At 35.3% G+C, this 26909-nt stretch overlaps 1 non-coding gene across 1 annotated transcript; it reads left to right on the top strand.

The window, feature by feature from the left end:
• The first annotated feature begins 6593 nt into the window (after window positions 1-6593).
• TRNAR-CCG (transfer RNA arginine (anticodon CCG)) lies at window positions 6594-6665 on the top strand. Its single transcript has one exon. It is a non-coding gene; the product is annotated as a tRNA-Arg (tRNA).
• The last annotated feature ends 20244 nt before the right edge of the window (window positions 6666-26909 follow it).

Raw genomic sequence — 26909 nt, 5'->3', positions numbered from 1 at the left:
ATAACAGTAGACTTTCTTTTAAATTTAGAGTAACTCTGCGAATGTTTAGTTTCATACTGTTTAGCCTCATACCTTTGAGGACTGATAGCCCTATTATTTACTGCAAATTTCACACATTTTAACTCAATCACGGAATACCAATATCCCCATTGTTCTTACTATCTATATTTCGATTCTTACCCATACTTATACAAATACACACAAAGGCATGTATCTTCAAATCAAGGTTAATTAATACCATTACAAGCCAAGGTTCTGAATAAATAGAATGAAAATATTTTACTTACTCACAATTAAAGACACTGCATTTTCACTAAGAAACCACAGTCAGAAAACACACTAGTCGCACCTTAGTTTTCAGATCTCAACTGTCGCTCCGAACTCAAAATTTTAGAAGTATCCAACTCTCGGTTATTTCTCGTATCTATAGACGTACCACGTATCCTCGGTGCGTAGAGCGTATTCGAAAACACTCTACAGCACTCGAACCTTTCAGACAAGCGATCACGCAGCAAAGCTTTTCGAGAACATTAGTTCTGCTACTCAATATAAAGTGGTGCTGTATACTTCGATTAACCAAGCATAATTGACGTAAAGCGTAATTACACAACTATCCACAAGATGGCGCTGGCTTAGAGTATGTTGGTATGAGCTAGTTAAGTCTAGGCCAGTGGTGCTCAACCGTTGTATCGCGATACACTGGTTTGTCATGTAGTCCCCTAGGTTGTCGCAAAATTTTAGAATTTAAAAATCATGAAGAATGTACCAGTCAATACCTCCAACGGCGACAAAAATGCTCAGTACTGCATACAGTCACTACCGTCATAGAAATTTATAGGCTTACATTATTATATGTAATAGATATTATTTTTATTATCAATAAAAATATCAAACAAGTGTTTCACGGTGTCCTGGATGTTCACTAAAATGTGTCGTCAGTCAAAAAGGTTGAGAACTACTGGTCTAGGTCATAGGAAACTTAGTGAAGTCAGTGTAATCATACGACAGAACGATTCTGCATAAGTCCCGAAATGTTTCCACTGTACAATAATTTCAAAATTCCTCGGAACACGATGTAACTTCGGAATAAATATAACGGGTTTGTGCAGAATCGTTCTGACGCATGATTAGTGCCATACTAAAAAGTTCGACTAACATGTGTTTTCTGCAGTAGTCAGGCCTTTAGGATGACGTTAATCATACGTCAAAAGGACTCTGCATGAGGCCCAATTTGTCTTAACCATTAGTGGCCTCAAACGGAGATCGATTATACTCCGTAGCAGCCCCGGAAGTAGGTATTAAAGGATATCTCCTTCGCTCATAGCAGCCTCAGGAGATGATTTTAAAGGATTATACTACTCCGTGACTCATCTTAGCCTCAGGAGTAGGTATTAAAGGAAGTCTCCGTAGCCCATTGCGGCCCCAGGAGATGATTTTAAATTATTATACTTCGTAGCTCATGGTGGCCTGAGGAGTAGGTATTAAAGGATATCTCCTTCGCTCATAGCAGCCTCAGGAGATGATTTTAAAGAATTATACTACTCCGTGACTCATCTTAACCTCAGGAGTAAGTATTAAAGGAAGTCTTCGTAGCCCATTGCGGCCCCAGGAGATGATTTTAAATTATTATACTCCGTAGATCATGGTGCCCCAGGAGTAGGTATTAAAGGAAGTCTCCGTAGCCCATTGCGGCCTCCGGAGAAAGATTCGGTAGGTGAGCAATCAGCACTGAACTGATGATTTCCTCGTCCCTTCGTCCTCTTTTATAGCCATCTTCTTAAAGGGAGGACCCATGGAGGGGTAGTCGACTTTCTTCGTAGTTTTCCTAATCCTCTTTGTTTCTTTCTGGAATTGTAGTCTCCTTCCGTCGTCTGCCACTGTTGATAATGAAAACATGTGACTTGCAGTACGTGTGGTTATATGGATCCCAACGGTACATACTTCAGTATCATCTTAATAGATGGTATATTTATTATCGAACAGTGCCAATTTCTACGTGAATTTGTTTTTCCCGATTTCCTTGAATACTACACATACGGAATTACAGTCATTTATATAATTTTGTTTGTTTTATAAGATCTATATCGGTTGTCATATGTTCCATTTTCGTACATTTTCCTTAAATGCTAATAATACTGATAAAATTTCTAAAAATTTCGATTTTAAAAGCCATAACTTCTTATTCTGTTTGGAGCTTTAGGGACTAACTTTCATATTAAGACAATACAAGACCAATATCCTTTTTTGTTAATTGTTAATTTTAATTTCTTTGATATTAGTCACTACTATAACACATTAGAGTAGGAACATACATATCTGGCAATTAATCTAATAGTCACAACACAAAAGAGAACCAATGGGATATCCTATTTTTCAAAATAAGGCAGTAAATACATTTATAAAATTACTGAAGTTCGGGTAAATCAATTTTAGTTCCTGATGTTTCATCATCTAATACTTCATGAGGGGAATAAAAGACAGGTCCTGATAAATGTAAAAAAAATAAGGCGAGAAAAAGAGAGAAAAAAAAGTGACTACTACAAAGGCTGCTACGTGTGAGCATTATGTTACTAGTGCTATACAGCCCATTCCAACAGAGAATACAGTTTTGCGTTCATGGAAAACCCAAAATCCCATAATCCATTTCAATTATTCGGGATCAAGCTTGAAGAGGATTCTGACTCCCGAGCTCTCTCTCTCTCTCCATCTCCAGAGAACATAACAACCAAAAGAGCAGTTATGATGATAAAGCTACAGGAGGTAGGTACACAATCGTAAATTACAAATATATTACCATCATATTTCATTTCTTCTATCTTTCTTTATGCGTTCTCGCATTTTTTGGAGCCCCATTCGTTAAAAAAAATAAAAAAGGTGCTATGCATTTTTTCCTACAACAGAAAATACTGTGATAGAGATTTACTATATGCTTCTATCGGAGATAAGATGACTGGATTAAGTTCTGTTGAGTCTAGGATATTTCCGAGCCTTTTTTTCGTCAAAAATTAGGTTTAATATTTATTTTATAAAGTGTTTAATATCGTCAAGTTAAGGCCAAGCTGTCGTTACTTTTTTTTACTATCATTATAACAGAATCAGAGGCGGTTCATTATTGCTAAATTTCAAAGGGCATATCGTCACACTTTTGAAAGTTATATTGCATAAAATATACATGTCTCACTAATTGCCAAATATAAGTTTGGTTACTAATTTTATTTAGCGTTAATGAAATCTTTAAACACTTAAATATTGAAAAAATACTACTAACAGAATGGAATTAAGAATTAAGTTTCTGGACTTTCAGTATTTATGGTCATTTTAGCCCGTCACGGTATAAGGGATAAAATCCCTCGGAGATCACACTATCCGAGGAAATGGAAGGAAGGAAGCGGCCTAGGCCTATATGTTAGGTACCAACTCGGTATTTGCCTGGCGTGAATGAGGAAAGCGCAGGAAAATCCGGAACCGCTCGCACGAAAGACGAGAATGTTAGCGACTACGCTACGCGGGATCCACACTAATGTTACTATTTACATCTTTTTGTTGTTTGTTTTTAGAAGTTTAGCGCCCCTGTTAAGCATTGACACTAATTTGCATAAGATGAGGACTACCCTTTAAAGTGGAGTCCGAACCACGGTAATAGGTTCAATACTCTCCTACTAAGAATCGAACCGAGACCCCATGCACCTATTAAGCATGTGCTAGCTACTAGACTAGCGGATGTGTTACTTCTCTATAAATAGCATAATCAAGAAATCTAGTTTTTTGGTTTTCACAGTACTTTTTAAGAGTTGTATATACATGCAGAAGTTCGTTATGAAGGGGTTGAGGGGAAGTTTCATAGAAAATTAAATGCAAATGAAATGAAATCCTACGTTCCAAGATTATGTCCTTTCAGCTAAGGGAGACGATGATTAAAGCAAGTTAATGATGATGGAAGAATTGGTGGAATGAAAAGTGAAAGGAAACTTGAATATATCGAGAAAACTCACGAACACGGTGTTGTCCACCAAAAATTTATTTGACCAGGAATCGAACCAGTGACCCCAGCCACCAGAGGTAAGCCCTCTGTTACAGAGCCACCGTGGTTCCAAGTTTCATATGAGTTGATAATTTTGAATACATGTTTTAATATGGTAAATGTCTGATTCTGTATACTGTCTAGCTCAAGGAGAGTTCAAATCCTAAGCCCAACTTATCGTACGCCGCTGTTTAGCCTTTCTGACAGAAGAAGCTGTTTTATAAGGCTTTCTTCAAAATATACATGGACATAATATAAGCTCTTTTTTATTTTCTTTTACTTATTTCTTTATATATATTGTATATATATAATTTTGTAGTGGAATTCTGTCATTTCTGAAACACTAGAATCCTTTTAAGTAAAAATATTTTTTTTTTTTTCATATCTTATATCTTAAACATTTAAATTGGTCGGTCAAAAATATACGTATATTAAAACAAGCAGAAGGGTCATCGCGTGAAGGAGTTTGATTTATCACAATGTACAGAACTTGACAATTGAAATTCGAACTTTTGCATTTTCCTTCACTCTCTATTATGTACTCAAAAATCTCAAAGTAAGGTGAATTATTATCTGGAAATAGAAAACACTTAAGTCATCAGATGTGTCGAATAGAGAGCCATTTAATTTCATGTTAGCACTGTTCTCTACAAACAATAGTATTTTGCATTTTGAGTATTACACTGATCCGCTCATATTAACAGCACGTCCGACGTGTAGGTTACCAAGCAAGGATCTTCGTTATCTCAGCCGCTGCCCTTTATTTGAAGTCAGCGTTCTCGTCTTAAGTTTCTTTCTTCATTCTCGACTATCAAAGGAGTTCTCTATTTATCATCCCTTTCCTTCAGATCATCTTTTATCTTGTCCTTCAATCTCATCTTCGGTGTTCCCCTCTTCTATCTTCCTATTATTTTCATCTTTCCATTACCTCTGGTGCAAGTGGTTCCTGATTCGGTTTACATCCAACTAAGTATGTGGTGGACAACATCGTGTCCGTGAGGTTCTTTGGGGTGTTCCTATTTCCTTTCACGTTCTCATTCTACCAATTTTTTCATCATCATTCACTTGAATTAGTCATCCGTCTACCTTAGACTAGTGAGCATATTCTGGGACGTTAAGTTGAAATATTTCATTTCATTTCATTTGATTATTTTGACAGCCTTGGATGCTTTATTTCTTATTTTGGATATTTCTATTATGTGTATTTATCCGTCTTTTTCTCCAACTCTTCTATTGTCTCCGCGTTTGCTATTGCCACAACTCTTTTGGCCTTCATACCTGCTGGTTTATGTGCCACCTTGTCTTTCATGCTACATGTTTTATCTTATCTTTTCTGATATCTTTCTTGTACGCTATTGCTACTTGCAATTCCTCGTTCCACCTGACTGCAGTTCTTCCACGGTGATGTTGCACTTGTGATTGGAGATTTACATGAGATTGGTAACGGTTCCGTTGTCAGGCTTTTTTTTTTTTTTTTTTTTTTTACTAAACTCTGACTACAGCGTTTAACTAGTGATTTTATTCCTGGATACTCATCAACAAACGTCAGTTGCGTTTCCTTAATCAATCCGCCTCGACAATAACTTTCCAGAATCTGTGTTCGTTTTCGAAAATGGAATGAAATCTTTGAGTTTTACGTCTCATGGTTATGCCGGTTAGTCTAAAGGAGATGGTGATGATGAGAAATGAATAAAATCGTGAAATGAAGAAAGTGGGAAGAAGCGGGAGAATCCCGAGAAAACCCATGAGCACTTTGTTTGTCCACCACAAAATCCAAATGGCGCGAGCTGGGATCGAACCAGGGACCCCAAATACCATAGGTGAGGGCTCCACCACTGAGCCACTTTTGGAGAAGAGGGGGCTTGAAGCTTATGCGCATAAAAATGAATAACATTAGATTTAAAAAAGAAAAAAAAAAAAGAAATCATGCAATTTGGGTGGGCTTCAGCCTGAAAACCTCAAAACCCATAGATCTTCCATTGATTACGGTTGGGATGATATTCTTGGGCATAAAGAGCAACGAAGGAAAATCAGTTCACGGTTTCTTTTTCTGTTTCTGAGTTGGCATTTTTCTGGGACATTTGCTAAACTATCAGAAAGTGGTTCCTGTGCCTGTACTAGGAAATATGTAATTGTCTTTACAAATATTGATAATTCATACTAAGTACCGATACCAGTACCATTACTTCAATATCAATATTTGTAGACTACATGCAGTTTTGTGGAAGAAGTGAAATGTATAAATGCTGAAGGGAAAACGTTGCACAGAAAAATTATGTTCGTATGTTGAACATACTTTTTTGTAAGTGGTGCAAAGTATCCTCACTTATGGAGTTACTTTGCACCAAATTTATATTTCAATAAGTATGGGCATACTGAATGTTTACTAATAAACTTACACGAATATTTTCCTTATATGTATATATATATCTAGCTACAATGCACTGATTTAAAATACAGTGTTCTAAATCATTGTATTATGCGATTTTCTTTAAAATTTCTTACATGTAATCTTACGTTACATAAGAATGATTGAAAATCAAAATGTTTATATTTTCTATGACGCCTAGGGGGCGCGGTGGCTCAGTGGTAGAGCGTTCACTTCCGGTGCTTGGGGTCCCTGGTTCGATCCCAGGTCGCGCCGTGTGGACCTTGTGGTGGACAAACACCGTGCTCGTGGGTTTTCTTGGGGTTCTCCCGTTTCCTCCTACTTTCTTCATTCCACCATTTCACTCATCTCTCGTCATCGCCGTCTCCTTTAGCCTAACCGGCATAAGCGCGGGACGTAAAACTTATAGATTTCATTTCGGACGTCTAGAGTTATCTTTTGCCCACTTTAGAACGGGTGCTTTCTCGGTCAGCTCCTACAGCACTTCCCGATAATATGAGAGCTCTAGGCATTGACCGGTGAAAAAAAAATTAGAAAGAAAAACGCACCATAGAAAGAAATATTTTAAGGCTCTAAATGTAACAGAGAACCCTGCTCATGGTTTAAACGGCTTAAGAAAATAATGGCTGTGATAACAAACGAACATAATTGCAAATTAAAGAATAATAAGAAACTGGGATCGAACTATTAATTATTCTAACAGTCTTTTAACAATTAGAAACAAATGACTCTGCATACATCGCTTCCTTTCCTTCAACTAATTTCTTCCCTAAAGTGGGAAAGATATCTCTTCACATAAAGCATGATAAGGAATTGGTGTGAATTGTTTCTTCCTTTAAAATTACTTTTTCTCGTCGTTTCTTTTTATCTTTGTTTCTTTTTTTTCCTTTTTCTAATCACCACCTTTGAAGTATGACTCAATTGACTGCTTCATTGCTGAAAATGAGATAATTAACATATCAAAGAAAAAATATACTACTGAAATGAAATCGTTTGCTATGTAGCTCCTTTTTTCTTGTTTTCTTCCTCTAGTTTTTTTTAGGTCTAACCACATGCTTTTTCCCCTCTTTTCTTTCTTTCTAGAAAAAAAAAAGTATCAAAGCGACAAAGTGTAGGCGGCCATCATCATATGCGAAATCGAAAGTAACTTCTGTTGGAACATATAAAGGCAGATGGTTAAATAAAAAGGATGGTAAACTGTTAGTAAGAAGTCCTTTTTTTTCGTTTTTTCTTTCAAAGAAAGAAGAAGATAGAGAAAAAATGGAAAGAAATGCAAACACTGTTTAACTTGCAAAGCGTCTGAAATATGCATTTGTTGAAACGATAAGGAAAAAAATAAAATAAAAGAGAAGTGAAATTAAACAGTACTCAAAACGTCTGGGGTCCATCTACTGCAGCAGCGGATGGAACGATGTGAAGTAGGTACTTGAATCGCGCCGTGCAAAAGGTATAAGACTAATAAAGAAAATGGTTCTTTTTATTACGATCGCTTTCCTTCTATTTCTTCGTCTTTTCGTACACCCTTCTTTTCTTTTATTTCTTAAGTGATAAAAAGCGTTGGAAGTCAAAAGATCCGACACACAGAGAAAGAATGAAAAAGAATGAACACATCTTTCGTATGTATTATTTGAAGATGAGAATGGAACCTTAAGATGCGCTGAAAAACTAAATGAAATTTTTCAGTTTAACGTCTCACATTTGTTTTTTTTTTTTTTTTTTTTTTAGGATAAGGGAAACAGATAATTAAGGCAAGTGAATAATGATGAAAGAATTGGTGGAATAAGAATGCCGAAGGAGAAAACCCACAGACACGATGTTGTTCACCAAAAAACTTACAGACCTGATAAATAAATAATTGAGTCGATCAGTTCCAAAACGGCTCTTGTCCATTTATAGAATATCCCAGAAAACCGAGGAAAACTGTAGGATCCATGCGATTTGCAGAACTAGAAATATGTGGATGTTCAGGTTTTTCACATGAACACACTGAAGTATTCCCAGTTCTACAAAACATGCAGATCCCACATTTAACAAAACAAAAAAAAAAAAAAAAAAAAAAAAAAAAACTGATATTTTCTGTAATTCACAAGAACCGTTTTGTAACTGAATGCCTCAATTGGATGTTGAGTTCACACTTCTGATGTTCAACACTATACAGGGTTGAACGTTAAGATTTCTCCAAACTGTGACCGCTGAATTCTTTCACGACAGGTATCTAAAAGATATATCAATATATGCGTGATACTTTGGCGTTATGGAGACATAGAGGATTAATCAAAAGAAATGACGCACGCTGCAATGCATGGAAATACAACTTAAACAGGCCATCGGTAAGCACGAGTGATATTAAAAATAGTGATTATTATGTTAGCAACATAGAGTGGCTTACTGTTAGTCAACAGGCCAGATAGAATGATGAAAATAAACAATTAAAGTAATATTTAATTACTTTAACGTTAAGAATGACACACGCCTTTTGAAAGGAGGTATTCTCATGCTGCTATAAGAAACGTTTAGGCGTTATTCACATACTACGTCATCCACCGAAATTTTAATACCAACTGCCAGCAGAAATCATTTCAATGTATTCTGAACACATACATACTGTACACAAGAGCCGCCAACAGTAACCATCAGTCACGTTTTGCCACAGAGTAGAAGAAAATTTTATGTTTGCGAATAGGTGAGTACGTACTAAGAAGGAAGGAAATCAATGTTGCCGAACCTGTCAATTTCCATACATAATAAGATAACTTAAAGACATGGAAAGAAATTGACTAACTTTGTAATTATAAAAATATTATGAATGTTAAACATTTGATTTTAGCAATACTTTTTGTCCTGGTGGATTGGAAGTCTTGTATAGCATGGAACAAAAAACGAAACTTTCTTGAGTGTTTTGTTACTGCACGTAATGACGTGACGTCACCAGAAACTCGCCACATATTTATGTCCATACTGACAAAGATTGTTCGAACTTTGGAAGATTGTTTCATGCATAGATGTTACTAAGTAATGTGAATATCAGATGCCAATACAAAATCTGTAGAAGACAAGTATATTAAATTTCAGAACAATTTTTCCTTTAGGAAATAGTTTAAAAGTTTTAACACTTTATTCAGTGGGAGATCTAAAAGGTAAAGAACTGGGTGTTTTCAGCCTGAACCTATACTATGCTAGGTATATCATGAGTATACTACAAACTTTCAAAAATATTGTAAGGTTCTGCATGTCTTCACACCAGGCTGTAGCCATGTGTTTATTACACGTGTTTGCAGTAAATAAATACAGCGCAGACGACAGTACCGAAGAGGAGTCGCCCACCATCGCCAACAGTCGGCAAGACGGAGATTAACGAAGGAAGCCGACATTTTAGGATAAAAGACAGCAGCACACCTCAAGAATCATCAATCTCTCCAGGTTGATCAAACCACCAAAACCCTAAGGCACCTGGTCAATTGAGAGATACCGTTCCTAAAGCCCTACGACGCTTGATCATTGAGTTCCTTTTCTCTCTCATGACGCCCAGTTACTGAGAGTCTCATTCCCACTTACGACGCCTGGTCAAAGAGAGTAACCTCGCCTACAAAACCCCTATGACACCTCGTCATTGGATTCCTTGCTTTACCTGTATATTAGATAAATCTGCCTATTGTAATATACTTTTGTACACAAGAGGATTTTTTAATAATAAAAGGTAATGGGAAATTCCAATCTCCCGTGTACGATACTTGCTCTACCCTACAAAAATAAAGAGAATCTTACAATATAGAAATAATAGTTAAAATTATTTTTGTCACTCAAAAAATTGGAAGGGACTAGGCGCCTCAGTCTCGGGCTGGATGTGCCACTAATGAAGAAGATAAACGCTGTCAGTGCATTTGAAAGTCGGTCTAAGAAAATAAACAGATGACTGAACTACATATTGTGTATATCAGAAGATATAGTGGTGTGGCCACCTAATGAAAAGAACAAATGAATATGTGCTTAGAAGAGTGATGGGAATGGAAGTGGGTGGGAAGAGAGGTAGCGAGAGACAAGGGAGGAATGAATGCGTATGGTTAAGAATGGCTTCAGAAAGAAGGGTCTAATAGGAAAAATTCCGAGCCAGAGCTTTGTGGAGAAGACTCATCAGAAGCATCTAGTTCTCAAAACTAGAAAAAGACGGAAAGAAAGAAGAAAAGTAGAGTCTGAACTACTTGAATTGATTCACAGAAAATATATAAGATAATACAGGTAATTGCTTATCTAATACTATCTCTCACTGCCTCAATTTTCCTTACTTGTCTATTGAAAAATAAGAAAAAGAATTATGGAAGATGAATAAGGTCAAAAGAATGAAACAAAGAAAGTAATAGAAGCAGCAAGAGAACAAAAAAATTAACACATCTTTAGTGTTATGGAAGACGAGGTGTCTACATGCTTAAAAAAAGAAAAAGAGAAAACGAAAAAGCTCAAATTAAAGCTTGTGAAGAGAGGGAATATAAAGAAATGTGGATGTCGTAATGTGCACATCCAAAAATTCAACACCATTGAAAGCAGTTGTTTCGAATAAAAAGGAAAGGTATTACAGAAAATGAGGGTTAGGAAGATTTAATATTTAATCAAACATTAAAGAAAGATAAAAGGTCGTAGTAAGGCAAAAGCCGCAAGGGACGAAGAGAGGAAAAACACATAAAAATGAAAGTTATGGTTGATAATTAAAGCACCTGCTGTTACAAGACTTTTTTTACGTTTTCGTTATATTAAAAATAAATGCAGTTGTTCTTGTCAGATATTGCTTTTTAGGAGACATTCACAGTTAAAAAGAACAACATTAGATTAGTACCTATTTTGAAAAGTTAAACCAAATAAGAAAGAATCTTCAGGTTATTTCATCAAGTTTTTATGATTTAACAAGAAGAAGTTGAAAGGAAAAACTACCTGGAAATGAAAATAGATAACGTTTTTATTTCTTTTGTAATTACATGCTGTTCTGCAAGTTAGTCTTTTATTGCTGCTCTCTGTGTATCTTCTCTTAATCTGTACATATTTACCTTTTCGTGCTCGCATTTGTTGTATACATAAAATCGTTCACTGATGTCTATTACAGTTATTACTTCTCTTTTGGAAATCAGTAGACTGCATTCATTTTTAGCAGGTCTGCTTATCGCCCTTCCTTAATAGTCCATAATGTACTTACCAAATTTCTCACATGTCTCTAGACCATCAAGGAAATACATTACAAAAAATGCGCTGGTTACGTATTCTTGTTGCACAATCTATATAGGAAAGTGACTATGTTTGTGTCTTAATACTCTTGAACCGCTCAACCGATCTAAGCTAAATTTTTAACATAGATTTTCGGGCCTGGAATGGTCCTTTCATTTTGATAGTACGATTTACGAAAGGGAAAGGAGGAGAAATATAAAAATGATCGAAAATGACCGATATTAGTGTCGAATCCATAGTTTTTAGGGTTACTGAGATGAACAGTGACACTTCCGATGCTGTTCAAATCCAAATTCAGCACACAATTGCAATATATAAATTTTATTTATATAGATTACTTATTTTTTTCTGATTTTTCATTTATTTTCTTTGTTCCTAGCGATTTGATAGCAGTATAGTAATAACACTGATTAACGAAGCATATTACTAATTTTCCTTATTTTAACCCAGCGAAGTGGGTAATTGACGCTAGTTTTTAATAAATGTCCATTTTGACACACAGATTGCCTAAACTTTTGAACTTACTTCAACTTAACGTTGGGTAAATACTCGATTTTTTTTTTTTTTTTTTTTTTTTTTTTTTTTTTTTTTTTTTGAAACCGTGTCGATATTTACCTTGAGTGGCTGAACGGAAGTTCTGCTGAGCTTCAACGGTATACTAGACGTAGACCTACACCTTGAGGTTAGTGTAAAGGGACAAGTTCTGTCGATAGATGTCGCCACAGTCCTCGTATCCTTCCCATTTATTTTTTACCTTTCACGAAAATTTACAATTTCTTTTATAAATTTCAACCTAGAGACTTCAAATTTTTAGAGAAGGTACTTCATAACCTATTAAAGGGACCAATCCGTGGCGATTTTTTATTTAGAATTTCCTTCATTGCTGAAATAGTTCCATTGTTAAAGGTTTGGATATACATTTCAAAAATCAAGTCATTTCAACAATGAAGAAAATTCTAAATAAAAAATCGGCACGGATTATTGCCTTCGATAGATTATGAAGTTCCTTTTCTAAAAATTTGAAGTCTGTAGATTGAAATTGTAAGAGAAATCATGAATTTTCGTGGAAGATAAAAAAATACATGGGAGAGATACGAAGACTGTAGTGCCATCTATCGGGAAAACTTGTACCTTTAAACCAACCTTAATGTGCAATCCAAAACAGATGAGCTCCGAGAATCCAACCCGGGTCTTGTACACCAAAGATACGTTCACGACCTTATACTTACGAAGGATCTCAATGCTCACTTTGAATGTATTGTTCTACAAAATTTTGTTGGTAAGAAACAAAACGTCAAAATTTAAAAAAGTGCAAGCAATTGCCTAATGCTTCATTCTATTGCTCATATAGGAGTTCTTTCGTGGCTAAGCAGTTAGAGTACGCACCTTTGGCGTAGGAGACTCCTTTGAGTTCGATTCCCAGCGGGAGCTCATGTGGTTCGGATTCCACGTTAATCAGTAAGTGCCGTCTCATATAGCTTCGCTGCATGAAAGAGACGTTAAGGTCAAAATCAACAACAACAACCTATTGATCATATTACCTTTTAAATGTATATATTCATAATGAACTCTTGTTCCAGTTTTCAAATCGATTTGAACTGAAAAATTCATTTTATATGTACAATTTTTTTTAAAAAAGCTAAAACAACCGTAGTTATTTTTTAAAACTTTGAAAAAGGGGGTGTCGATAATTCGTATCGTTGAACACCTGAAAAAAATGCACTGATTACAATGTATTCTTTTTGCACCACTTTTAATATATGTATTCTGTCTATTTTGACACACAGATCGGAGAGATAGGTATTTACAAAATCAGACATGCATCGTCTGCAGACTACAAAACAAGCGTGGATAGAGAAATGCTAAGAAATAAACGCAAATATATTGAAAAAAAAATAATCACATGAATCAAGAGTGTGGCCAATAGCACCGATGTCCTCAAAATAAATGTACTGAAGTTTCAATGTGCAGATATACAAGTATTGCAAGAATAAATGATGATAGGTGGATGTAAACCATCCTTGTTTGAATATTAAGAGAGAAGAAGAGACATAGGAACCGTACACGTACAAAATGGTGTGACGAATTAAAGAAACACAGTGAAATAGAATGAAAAATAATCGATCGATATGAATAGTTGTGCAGAAGGCTTGGAGAAACCATCATCCAGTAGAGGATTGATAATAGTTGATTATGATGGTATGAATATCGATAAAAAGAAATATTACATATAGTGGATGTTTTACTATGAAATAAGCGGAATAAATTAATAAATCAATTAGGAAATTCAAATAAATAAGTTTATCACTGAGAATGGCAGGTAATTAGGATAGAAGTGGTGTGTATATGCGCCTCTGAGGATGTATATTTGTGTCTCTGAGTATATACTACTGTTGGTAATTCTGTGCTAATCGCCACCTGTTCTATTGATGATCAAGTCAACAGTGATGTAGTTTGCGGTTGAGTTGATTGAATGGGACATAAGGTTTATTAGTCAGTTCGCAAAAGATTATATTTGCTGTCAGATTAATCCTCTGAGTGACTATTTACTAGCGTGCGCTGACGTCTAAAAGGATGAAGAGTACTTTGGAGTGTTCAGGTAAGTCTAACTTGGTTGGAATAATTTAGTGTACCAATTGTTTTTAAGCGTGAAGAAGCCTGTTGTTCGTTTCAATTAAAAGTAGTTATTTTTGATCTTTTCAACCAGATTTGTTGGATGATTTGATTTAAAAGTCAATTTCATAATTATATTATTATTGCGAAACGAAATGATCTAATATCAACAATCAACTCAACATGTTAGCTACATTTTATAATTTACATCTTCATTGTTCAACAAACCATATACCTTTTAAAATTAGGTTTATAACTGTAGCGTGAAACGGGCTCCAGGGTTCGATCCCAGCGCTCGCCAAGTGAACTTTGTGGTGGACAAACACCGTGTGCGTGGGTTTCCTCGGGATTCTACCGTTTCCTCCCACTTTCTTCATGCCTCTATTTCATTCATTACTCATCATCACTGTCTCCTTTAGCCTAACCGGCATAAACGTGGGACGTAAAATTCAAAGAATTTATTTCATTTTTGTAACGTCAAACCTCTGAACTTACCTCTTTGCTAAAACAGGAAAAGCGGGAATCTACTACAACTTTCGTTTTTTAACGTTGATTCTAAAGATACAAAACCGGTAATCGGCAGATACATTTCCCCTTAAGAGGCCTAATCACTATGAAATTAAAAAGCTATTTTGCATGATATACCTTTTTCACGAGTCACCCAGTAGCTTTCCGTTTGCAGCCATTTAGAAAAGCGAAAATAAATGCCGATTTTCTAAATAGCTGGGAATCGAAAGCAGATAAGTGAGTTGCGATAACGGTATCTGATGTGAAATAATATTGTCTAGCGCGCTCTTGTTCCACATTTTGATTATCTTTTACCTATTTGAAGATATCACATAATTACTGTAAAATTAGGGATACTTTAATTTCGCCGGGATGGGACCTCTTAAGGGTTAAATAACTCATGAATACCTGAAAGCAAAAGTCATATTCTAATACTTACTGTTTCAATATTCAACTTCCACTGTTTGGAATTCGATCATAGTTTCAAAATGTGAAACGAAACTCCCCCACCTTTTTTTTTTTTTAAAGAAATTAAATAATTTTATACAGGCGCAACATAATGCTTTTTAAAAACAGGTATGTTCACTCTGAACTTTTATTTGCCTAGGAGAGCACGGTGACCTAGTTGTAGAAGATTCGCTATGTTACGTGCGATCTCTGGTTCAATCCCACATTATGTAAGATTGTGTTTTAAAAAATCATGGGTATGGGTTTTCTGAGATTCTCCCGTTTTCTCTTATATTTCAAATCCACCAATTCTTTCATAATTGTCATTAATCATCTGTCTCTTTTAGTTTACAGGGAACAAACATGAGACATAAAAGTGAAATGTTTTCACTCAATTCATTTCTATTTTATGTACAGGAATCTGTCTTGTTTGTTCCAGGAGGAATCTGTCTTGTTTTTCTGTCTTGTTAGTTTCTAAATGATGTCTGCATAGACGAAACAACTGGGTTTGGTTTTACATTGAGATAAATGTTAAACTTCTAAACTGTAGAGGTTTAATATCGAAATTAAATAGGAGGTAATTATATATATATATATATATATATATATATATATATATATATATATATATATATATATATATATATATATATATATGTGTGTGTGTGTGTGTGTGTGTGTGTGTGTGTAGATCTGCGCTTCAGTTTTCATTGAGAGCCAAGTTCAGTGATGAAACCTGTTCTTGGGTTGGTGAATTCACACACACACACTCACACACACACACACACACACACACAGACACACGCACACATTAAACTTCGCAAGAATATATTTAATCTCCACTCTAATATCTTTACTGAAACCGGAAGTGGTTGAAATCTGATATCACTTTCGGATCAATGTTAATTGACAAGACATCACGGCAAGATACAGACCAAACTCTTTTACGTGGTGTACACATGTCACTCCTACTAGTTCTTCAATATGTGTTTGCTAATCTGTTTACATAAGTCAAGGCCGGTCTGTAATACTACTACTACTACTACTACTACTACTACTACTACTACTACTACTACTACTACTACTACTACTACTACTAATAATAATAATAATAATAATAATAATAATAATAATAATAATAAAATATGGAAATCAAAGTGTATTACAGACTAAGCCTAACATGTCATTGGTATTACTGTACACGGAAATAATAGGGAAAGAAAAACAAATAGAAACACAAAGACACACTATATGGGTAGTTTTAAGTCATCATTACCAATCATGAATTGAATTTACAGTTCGTATTTATAGCAAAATAAAAATAAATTTGTTTATGTTCATCACTTGTAATGTTAAAGTCACGATTGAAAAACTAAATTTATTCTGCGATTTTCCATATACTATTTAAATAATATTGTCCTTTTCCGCTAGTTTCCATTTCAAGAAATCTACAAATACCATAAAGTATACTTCCTAAATTCGTAAAATATTCTCAGGGAGTTTTTTAAAGTGTTTCAAATTTTAAACTTTTAACGCTCAGATTTCCAAAATGTTTGTAATCGATGATTTTTTCGAAGAGGAATTTTTCTTTTTTTCCAACCAGAATGAAATTAGAAAAACAATTTTCTTTAATCCAAGGGCATCTTAATATTTAGCAATGATAACTTTGTGAGTATAATTTGTTAAGAAACACTGAAAATGCTAAAATAGTTTTCACGTTTTTCAAATGTTTTATTCACGTATTGTAATTATATGTATACATGCTGATGTTGGTGGTAATATTTACCTCAATTTGCAACCATATTTAGTTTCATCGTGTAGTTTCATTGTGTTCATAGCAAAACTTTCCGAACTCGCGAGCTAAAGTGAACCTGCCCCAAGGTAAAGGTAAGGAGTCCATGTTCCAATGAGATAAGTGAGTATGAGCCTCAACTAATAAGTAAGAGCAAACTCGAGTAATTGCGAGCACAATCGAGAGAAGTGAGTTCCAGACTAGAGTGAGCCTCAGCCCAATTGAGAAGGGTGAGACCGTGCCCAAGTTCGATGAAATTAATTGGCGCTAGCGCTAGTGAAAAAATTCAACATGATTCCTGGTGAGCGGGAGTCCAGTTGAGGGAAGGTGCCCGAGCACGAGTCAGAGATGAGTGGGGACAAGCTCTGTCCCCATTGAGATGAGTGGGGACAAGCTCTATTGAGTGAGATAAACCGGACTGCGAGTTTAATCGAGATTAGTAAGTGCGGACCACAACGAATCCAATGCAAAATGAACATACCGTATATGTTTCGTTCAAGCTCTCATTCGCTTTCACTCTGAAAATATATGATTGCACTCTTTCTCACTCGCCCTCGTCCTCAAAATACTTTATCTCCCTCACCCTCACTATGCCCTAGCCTTCGAAGTATTTTAACGCTTCCTTTTAAATATTTTTTCGTTCTCACCTTCATTAGCCCTTCTCCTCAAAATACTTTCCAAGCGTCGCCCTGACCAGAGATAGAGTGGGTCAGTAGGTCGGTGGGTCAGTGGGTCAAGTTTTCTGAGTAGGTCAAATGGGTCGTGGGTCAACAGCACTTGACCCACTGTGACCCACCGCCCACCGTGACCCACTGTGACCCACTACCCACCATGACCCACTGTGACCCACCACCCACCGTGACCCACTGTGACCCACCACCCACCGTGACCCACTGTGACCCACCACCGACCGTGACCCACCGACTCAGTATGATCTACCGACCCTCAATGCTCACTGCATTGTTGGCAGTATCCTCTGAAGACTGGTAAATTTGTCACCGTTTTACTTTCAAGACCTTCATTTCCCTTTCATTTCCACGTGTTTCTGTCTACTTCCCTGAGGTGAGTACCGTATATCTAACCAAGTGAAAAAAGAACTTCAGGCACTTCTGGATATTGCTATTTTTAATAGTAATAATAACAATAGGACTTACACTACAACTTGGCTTTCGAGACCTGTGGGTCTTTAGAGCTAACTACTGAAAAAAATAAATTTTTGAATCACTTTAATATATAAATTATTTATAAAAAATTGAATGTAACTATGTGTGCCTGATCATCACAGTCAAATTGCAAAGTCAAATGAAATTACTTTTGGTATATAGTTAGGCCTTAATCCAAATTGGGATGTTATATTGCTTTTATTATAATGCATAATATCCTAAGGAGGTAGTGAGGATCCGAATTTTTGCGAAAAAAATTAGTATCTCGCAAGCCATTAAACTTACGAAGCTGAAATTCAGTGTATTTACTCTTTTGTTGAAAATAAACCGAAAGTGTCCTAGCATTTTTTTAAATTCTCCTTTATGCGGAGGGGGGGGGGGCACTTTCTATATATGGACAACTGGTAGTGAGTTGGTTTGTAAAAATGATCGAAAACGATCGATGTTATTTAAGAAAAAAAATCAGAAACAAAAAATACAGTGCTTGGCTCCATATATCCATTGCTTTCTGCTATAATAATTACTGAAGCTTATGTTTATTATATGGAGCGCTCACAGCACAGGGCAATCAACCCATAAAGTTGTGAGAAAAACAGGCATAACATTTGTACTTTAAGCTTAATTTCATGTTTGGATTGTACGCATAATTTTATGGAAAATTTTACACTTTTTTCCCTTTACGTTGGTCTACTTACTTTGATTTGGAACTTTGAAATTTCATCCTTTTTTCTACTGAAAAGTATTGATAACACTAGTTAACAAAGGTTTCGTTACATAAAAGGAAATACCTGTTCTTAAAGGAACTTTTTGCGCTGAATTCGAATATGCACTCGGTTTTTCTCCATCACGTACGATTTTCCCGTAACAGCGGGATTTTCGGGAAAATCCCTCAAAAAATTCCCTTTTCGTTTATTTTACACCCCAAGATCTTGTCCCCTTGCATATACTAACATAGAAATTATACCTAAGTATACTTTGATTCATATTTAACAAACCCACCAAGTTTCGTAATAATCGCTTTATTCTTTCTAGAGAAATAAATATCTTTGTATGTATACTGTGTGTACTGTTTATTGCACCTTATAGTAATGCTTTCAGATCTCTTAAGTTGAGGTGAAACGTTTTGCTTTATTACCACAAACACATATATAAAATATAATACAATATAATTTACAAGTGTGACAATTTACAATAAACAATAATACAAATGTACCAAAAGGTCATGAAAAGACAATCAAAACTATCACAATATATGAAACTTCCATTGGGTTACAAAAACGTACACTACTTCCTTCTTTTGTAAGAAATGTTGCATTCTCTAACAAGACCCCAACAATAGTCCCCCATCATTGAAGGATCCCATCGTCCCTGGTACCTTTTCTCCATTGCCATTATATCTTGGTGGAATCTTTCCCCCTGTTCGTCGCTGAGAGCACCTAGGTTAGCAGGAAAGAAACTGAGGTGGGAGTGCAAAAAGTGGATTTTTAAAGACATCCTACAACCCAACTCTTTGTATTTCTGTATCATGTCCTGTACGATTTCTGTGTAACTCTCAGCTTTTTATTGCCCAGAAAGTTGCGCACAACACACTTAAATGCTGTCAAGGCAGCTAGCTCAGCACTGTTTAACTTGCTGTCAAAGCTATCATCAAGCATTAATTTCCTAATTTGGGGACCAATAAACACTCCCGCTGAAATCTTAGCATCACTCAGGTTAGGGAACTCATCTCGCAAATACTTGAAACCTTCACCAGATGTGTACATGGCTTTGATAAAGTTTTTCATAAGTCCTAACTTGATATGAAGTGGCGGTAGTAATATCTTATTAGGATCTACCAAAGGAGCGTATTTGACGTTGCATTCTCCAGGTACGTAATTCACTCTAGGTTCCCATTCCTTCACTTCATAATGTTTGTCATCAGCTCGGCTATCCCATAAACATAAAAAACATTGGTACCTCGTGAGTCTGTATTCCATTATTTCTTTCTTTTGCATTCTGTTACATTTGATAACAAATATTGATAGCTAATTAGATTAATTAAGATATGTTTAAGTGAATCCCAAAGTAAAGTCCGGGTAGGAAAATTTTTGTCCACGAGCTTCCACGTCGAAAATGGCCTGAAACAAGGAGATGCGTTGTCGCCATTATTATTTAACTTTGTGCTGGAATACGCCATAAGGAAAATCAAAGATAGCAACCAGGGCCTAGAGTTGAACGGCATTCACCAGGTTATGGCATATGCTGATGATGTAAATTTAATAGGGGATGATAGGAGAACAGTAGAAATAAATGCAGAGATATTACTAAAAGTTGCAGGGACATGGGTTTAGAAGTAAATGCAGAGAAAACTAAATACATGGAAGTGCGTCGGGACCGTAATACGGCAAATTGTGGAGGCGTTAAAATATTAAATAATACTTTTGATAAAGTGGATACTTTCAAATATTTAGGATCAATATTAACAGACGAAAATCATATTCACGAAGAAATTAAATGTCGACTAAAAGCAGGGAATTCGTGTTACTATTCGGTTGAAAATCTCTTGTCGTCGCGAATTCTGTCGAGGAATTTGAAGCTTAAAATATATAAAACGATAATCATGCCTGTTGTTCTGTATGGTTGCGAAACATGGTCGCTTACTCTGAGGGAAGAACATAGACTGAAAGTATTTGAGAACAGGATCCTGAGAAGAATATTCGGACCCAAGAGGAACGAGAATGGGGAATGGCGGAAGCTTCATAACGAGGAACTACATAGTTTATACGGTTTACCCAACATTGTTAGGGTCGTCAAGTCTAGGAGGCTTAGGTGGGCAGGTCATGTAGCTAGAATGGAAGAAAGTAGAAACGCTTTCAAAGTCTTGACTGGTAGACCCATAGGAAAACGACCATTAGGAAGACCTAGGCGCAGATGGGAGGATAATATTAAGATGGATCTCGCAGAGATAGGAATACAAAGTAGAAACTGGATGCAGTTAGCTAATGATAGAAGTCAGTGGAGAGCTTTTGTGAACGCGGCACTGAACCTCCGGGTTCCATAGGCCATAGAGTTAGTTAGTTAAAAAAAATATACGTTGGAAGTACATTCTATTTTTATACACGTTTCTAATTTACAGAGAGCAATACAAGTGTGTTGTTGACTATTGTAAATATTCATTTTTATGTCTGTGTTTGTAGTAATAAAGCAAATCGTTTTTACCCCAACTCAGGAGATCTGAAAGCATTACTATCAGGTGCAATAAACAGTGCACACAGTATTCATACAAATATATTTATTTCTCTAGAAAGAACAAAGCGATTTTTACGAACCTTTTAGGGTTTATTAAATATAAAACAAGGTATACTTAGGTATAATTTCTATGTTACTATATGTAAGGGGACAGGAGCTAGGGGAATAAAATATCTGAAAAAGGGAAAGTTTTTAGGGAATTTCCCGAAAATCCCTCTGTTAGGGAAAACTGTACGTGATGGAGAGAAACCGAGTGCATATTCGAATTCAGCGCAAAAAGTTCCTTTAAGATCAGGTGATTTTTCTCATGTAACAAACAAAAAGTTTAAATTTGTTAACTAGTGTAATTCAACAAGGAAATAATTATACTATGATAATTTAATTGAAATTCATCGTAATTTGGCACATGACAAACAGCAGTGTGGTAATTGAAATTGAAGAAGGAGGGAAATTCCCATTCACCTCTGAATACTTTCCAGAAACCTCGTTCCCTTTCGCTTTCTAGACGGCGGAGGGAACTTGGTAATGGCACCAAACTTTCACATGTAATTACAAAAATTAAATATATAAACAAATAAGAAATCAACAGTTTATCAGGCTTTAATTGATAATTTATTCACAAGATTCCCTATCAAAGTCGTGGTAGATGAAGTTTCTGTTCTACATGGATCGACATTGCCTACTGACATGGTCGATATGGAAAAGATGTTGTATGGTGATAGAGAGGTGATACTTTTTGCTGAGTATTTCAAAACTGACCGAGAAAAATTGTTATCAGACTTAAGTCTAACAAGTAGATTGTCGATGAGAAGTTGCAGAAATCGGGTAGAAGTATTATCAATTTCCACGACAGAGTACGAACGGGGATTTCCTCTTATGAATCTACAGATGACTGATATTAGAAATAGATTAAGTGCTCAAACATTGTGTAACTTGTTGTTCATCAATGTTAATGGCCCACCGCTAGACAAGCTCAAAGTAGACGAGCTAGTTATTTCTTGGCTGAAGGATGGACATCATTCCACTGCGGATGATTTACCGCCAAAAAGGTACCAACAGGAAATAAATCCGATTTCAGATTTGTTTTAAGGTGGAAAATTACGAGTTACGGAAAATGTATACTTGTATTACTAATGGCTTATTTGTGTTATTCAACTTTGTACCTACTTTTTAATAACTCTCTTCTTTGCTTGAGGTAAACTTCTTTTGAATTAATATTCATAATAATTGCAATTATGCATATTTGTAACTTAAATTTAACGTGGTGTTTTAGTGATTACACAAATTACAATTATGAGCATACTTTATGAAGATGCTCTCACATAGGGTACCCGAGCACCTTTATACCCTATGAACAACTGATTTTTCAAGTCTTTTGTGAGAAAAATGCTGTGAACTGAGAAACCATAACCTTTTCCATATTGTACAGGGTTATTTTCCTGCGAATAGAAGTTTCTTGTGGAATGCGTTCAGAAATTAACACTTGCAAGAATACTCTCTTAGTACAAGTATATTTTAGGCACACACTAATTTCCCCCACCTTGAAGTGCTTCAATTTCCTCACTGACAAACACTTTACCATTTGATATTGTAAAGGTCAGATCCGCCGTTATTGTAACAGAGTGGTGCTCTAGCGATTGACTAGAAATTCAAACTCCGATTAGTGACAATTTCACAATCTTCTTTTATTACAGGTGTAAACTCTTTAGTCAGTTCAGAAGAGGCCGTGGTTCGTGTTCAGAGTTGATGACGATGGATTTTGGTGAGTCAGAGTAGGTCAAAGTGGATGAGACTGGTTCATGATGGGTGGTGGGTCAGAGTGGGGCGCCGTGGGTGGTGGGTCAGAGTGGGTCACCGTGGGTGGTGGGTCAGAGTGGGTCACCGTGAGTAGTATAGACCGCAAACGTCACGAACAGTGGTGCTAATTCCCTATGATAAAAATGATCTGTTTTATTAAATTTTACAAATTTTATCCTATTTTGTGGTACAATTTATGGTGATTTTATACAATTTATGGTGATTTTATGATAATTTTATAAAGTATTTGGTGTTTTTTGTCATATTTCTAGTGTTTTTTAGTGTTATCATCCAATAAAAATTATTGCAAAATATTTTTGGTAATATACTTTGATATCTAAGTTGGTAACACTTGATGGAAACACACAAATGGTTGAGAATACAAAGTTAACTTCCTCAGCCTCTAAAGAAACTTGTTCCTTCCCTTTTTTGTCCTTCCCTCAAGCGATGAAGAACAGGTGAATGAACTTAAAGAAACTACCTGGAAAGGGCGGGAGGAAGGAGACCCAGGTGCATGAAAGAATGCTAGGAATTCCTTTGTTCAAGGAGTAGAAGTGGGACGTTGATCGCGTATGCAAATTAGGGTAGGTTTGACAATAGGTCTTTTGTTAAGAGGAATGTGGTTTATCCTTGAGGGTTTACGTACGCAGGTGGGAACAATGGATGCCGCAGATGTGTGTATATGTAATAAATTAGGGTCAATGACATGCCGGCTTCCTTTATCCTTTGTGACAGAGAAGTAGTTGGAGTGCGTACGTGACTGGATGCATGTACACAGAAGGAATTGTTTAGGGAGCGCAGCTGTATGTTAATTTTTTATTCAGGACAGGAATGTCGTTGGAAGGACTACGTGACTGGATGCACGTACGCAAGGGTTGAATGTTTTGATAGACGAAATTTTTGATAATAGGATGGAAAGGTAAAATATTTAAATCATTGTAGGTTGTGTGGGATTGCCTCTTAACAGATAGTTGAAAGAACAAAGTGTCCTTGTTGTGTTGTAGTATTGGTTATTGATATTTTTATTGATAGGTAGATAAAATATTTATATTATGTCTAGAGACCATAATGATAGAATAGAGGATGAAAATCTAATCAAGTATGTTAATTTGTATTAATTTATGTTGAAATTTGCATGAATTATAAGCAGTTTTTGGTTCTTAGGAGATAGGAGAATATAGCCTGGTAAGAGGTAGTTCATTCTGTTCTAACTTGTTTGAGCTTTGAGGCAGGAGGTGGAGCTTGTTAACTTGTATAGAAAGACTCCAGCAAATGAAAAACCAGACTTGGAGAATGGATTTACAACTTTTTATTCCAACCCAAAACTTGTAGGAACCAATAATAAAAGAAAAGAGGAGGGACTAGGCAAGAACGAAGAACGAATGATAATTTGATTCCCATTGCTTGAAGGAGGTCCTTTGCAGCTTAAAGATCCCTTTTCAATTGGCCTGTCCCCTGTCAACCAGCTTGTTTTATGATTCTGCCACTCGAGGATAAGGAAGATCGTCCCTTCTTTACCTGAGTTTATTTTTATTGCAGGGTGCAATAAACCTACTACCTGCCTTTAGGTTTATGAGGGGTACAATAAAATCTTTACCTGACCAGAGTCTTCTTTCCTTCTTTGCAACCAAACAAGATTTCTTTAAAATATTTTTGCATAAATTAGATTAATGAATTAATTATTCATGAATATTAATTAGTTGGTAATGAAAGGGTTAGAAAGAATGATTTTTTGTATTTAGCGTTTATTTAGCGCTATATTATGATATGTATCGTATAGATTAGTATATATTGTACACACATACCCAGATATTGCGGGAGGAAACGGAGACAACTCTAAGAAAGTATCTTATGCATTTATATGGTCTTTTCACTGAATGATATGGGGTTTTATCGATCTTTTATTGATGTTTGGGTGTACGAAACACAGCTGAATCACAAATTATGTATGTAAATAATACTTTTTGGTAATGGTCGTATGTATACGTGTTTTGCCTGATATGTGGACAGGAATATATGTGCATGCATATTATGTTTTGTACCCATGTAAGTGTTTCATAGTCACCTTTAACGTAATGTAGGGTTGCATAACTTCTTCTTTGGTGACATGCTTGGTGAATGCAAACACCTGAAGTGTTTGTATTGTATTAATATTGGTTTGTGTTGTAGCCTTATATATTATGACTCTTTATGCATGTACCCTTATCTTCAACGTAATGTAGGGTTCTTTGGTGGTATGCTAGGTGAATGCAAACACCTGAAGTGTTTGTATTGTATTAATATTGATTTATATTGTAGACTTATATATAGTGACTCTTTATGCATGTGCATTATCTTCAATGTAATGTTGGGTTCCTATTGGTATAATGATGGATGCATAGCTTATATCTTATTGGGTGTACTGTAGACATATATTATGCCTTATTATACATGTAACCTTACCTTGACACGATTGTTAGGATCTTTTGTTATGATTCTAATGCTGCCTTGCATAACCTTAACCTTTGTTTGTTTTGTATCGTTATATATTGTGGTGCTTGACGTATGTAACTGATTTAACCATGTCTTAAATGTATTGTTGAGATATATATTGTGACTTTTACGTATGTAAGTGCTTGCTAGACATATTCTAGTTGTATTTTAACCACATATACCATTTTTAATTTGCAAATAATTTATTTGTACATTCTTGTAGAAGACATTATGATATCACCAGGGTTTGCAGTACATACTGATTTATTGTATGCTGTCACATAAATAACCTTATATGAACCATATGTATTCTTTTCCTTTATCTTATATAGAATACCATATTTATTTATAAGATACCAATATTTTGTATAAAGGTTTGAACGTCACATAAAGTATTATTATACCATGTAAAAATGATAGGTATATACTTGATATGACACAGTATATGTATTCTTCCTTTATCTTATACAGAATACACATACTTCTTACTATGATACCTATTATTGGGTGTATAAAATAAAACGGATTTGAAATTTGTGTTATTTGTTTATTAGCATTAATTCTTGTTCTACAGTAGCAGGCTATGTTATTGATTAGAGATATTATTTACATATATTTAGGTGATTGATATATTTATAAGTATTCAATATAATAATTTTGTATTTGCAATTGTGATATTTTCAATTGTATATTTCCGTATTTACAATATTGATATTTTTAATTGTATATTTTCAATATTGATGTTTCATTTATATATTAGAATATTTACATATTTACAATATACTATTTACATATTTATAATATTTACAATATTTATATTATTTACAATATGCTATATACATATTTATAATATTTACAATATTTACATATTTACATTATTTACAATAACAATATACTATTTACGTATACACATATATACACGTAGGGAAGTGCCAATTGACGAGTGTTGTGAAAATATTTATGAAATTTGTTTCTGTCCGAGATTATTATGATTATGTCACTATGTTAGGACATATTTAACATAACATATATACAAATATTTATCGAACACTTATACCAATAATATCAATTATACGACACACATATTACTTTGATACCCGTACGGTAATGTTCTAAACTCGGTCATACTGTGAGGATCAAGTCGACGTCTTTTATTTTCAACTTTTTGATGTGTTTTAGTTTCAGGCCTGGATACAATGACAAACCCCGGCTTTCGAACAATCCTCCCTGGATTGTTTAACTGTTTACTGTCAACTTTATCGCGAATTA

The sequence above is a fragment of the Thermobia domestica genome, chromosome 11 (genome assembly GCF_964235325.1).
Source record: "Thermobia domestica chromosome 11, izTheDome1.hap1.1, whole genome shotgun sequence".
NCBI classification, from domain to species: domain Eukaryota; kingdom Metazoa; phylum Arthropoda; class Insecta; order Zygentoma; family Lepismatidae; genus Thermobia; species Thermobia domestica.
The sequence above is the reverse complement of the archived record's forward strand: the minus strand, read 5'-3'. Positions and strand labels throughout refer to the sequence as shown.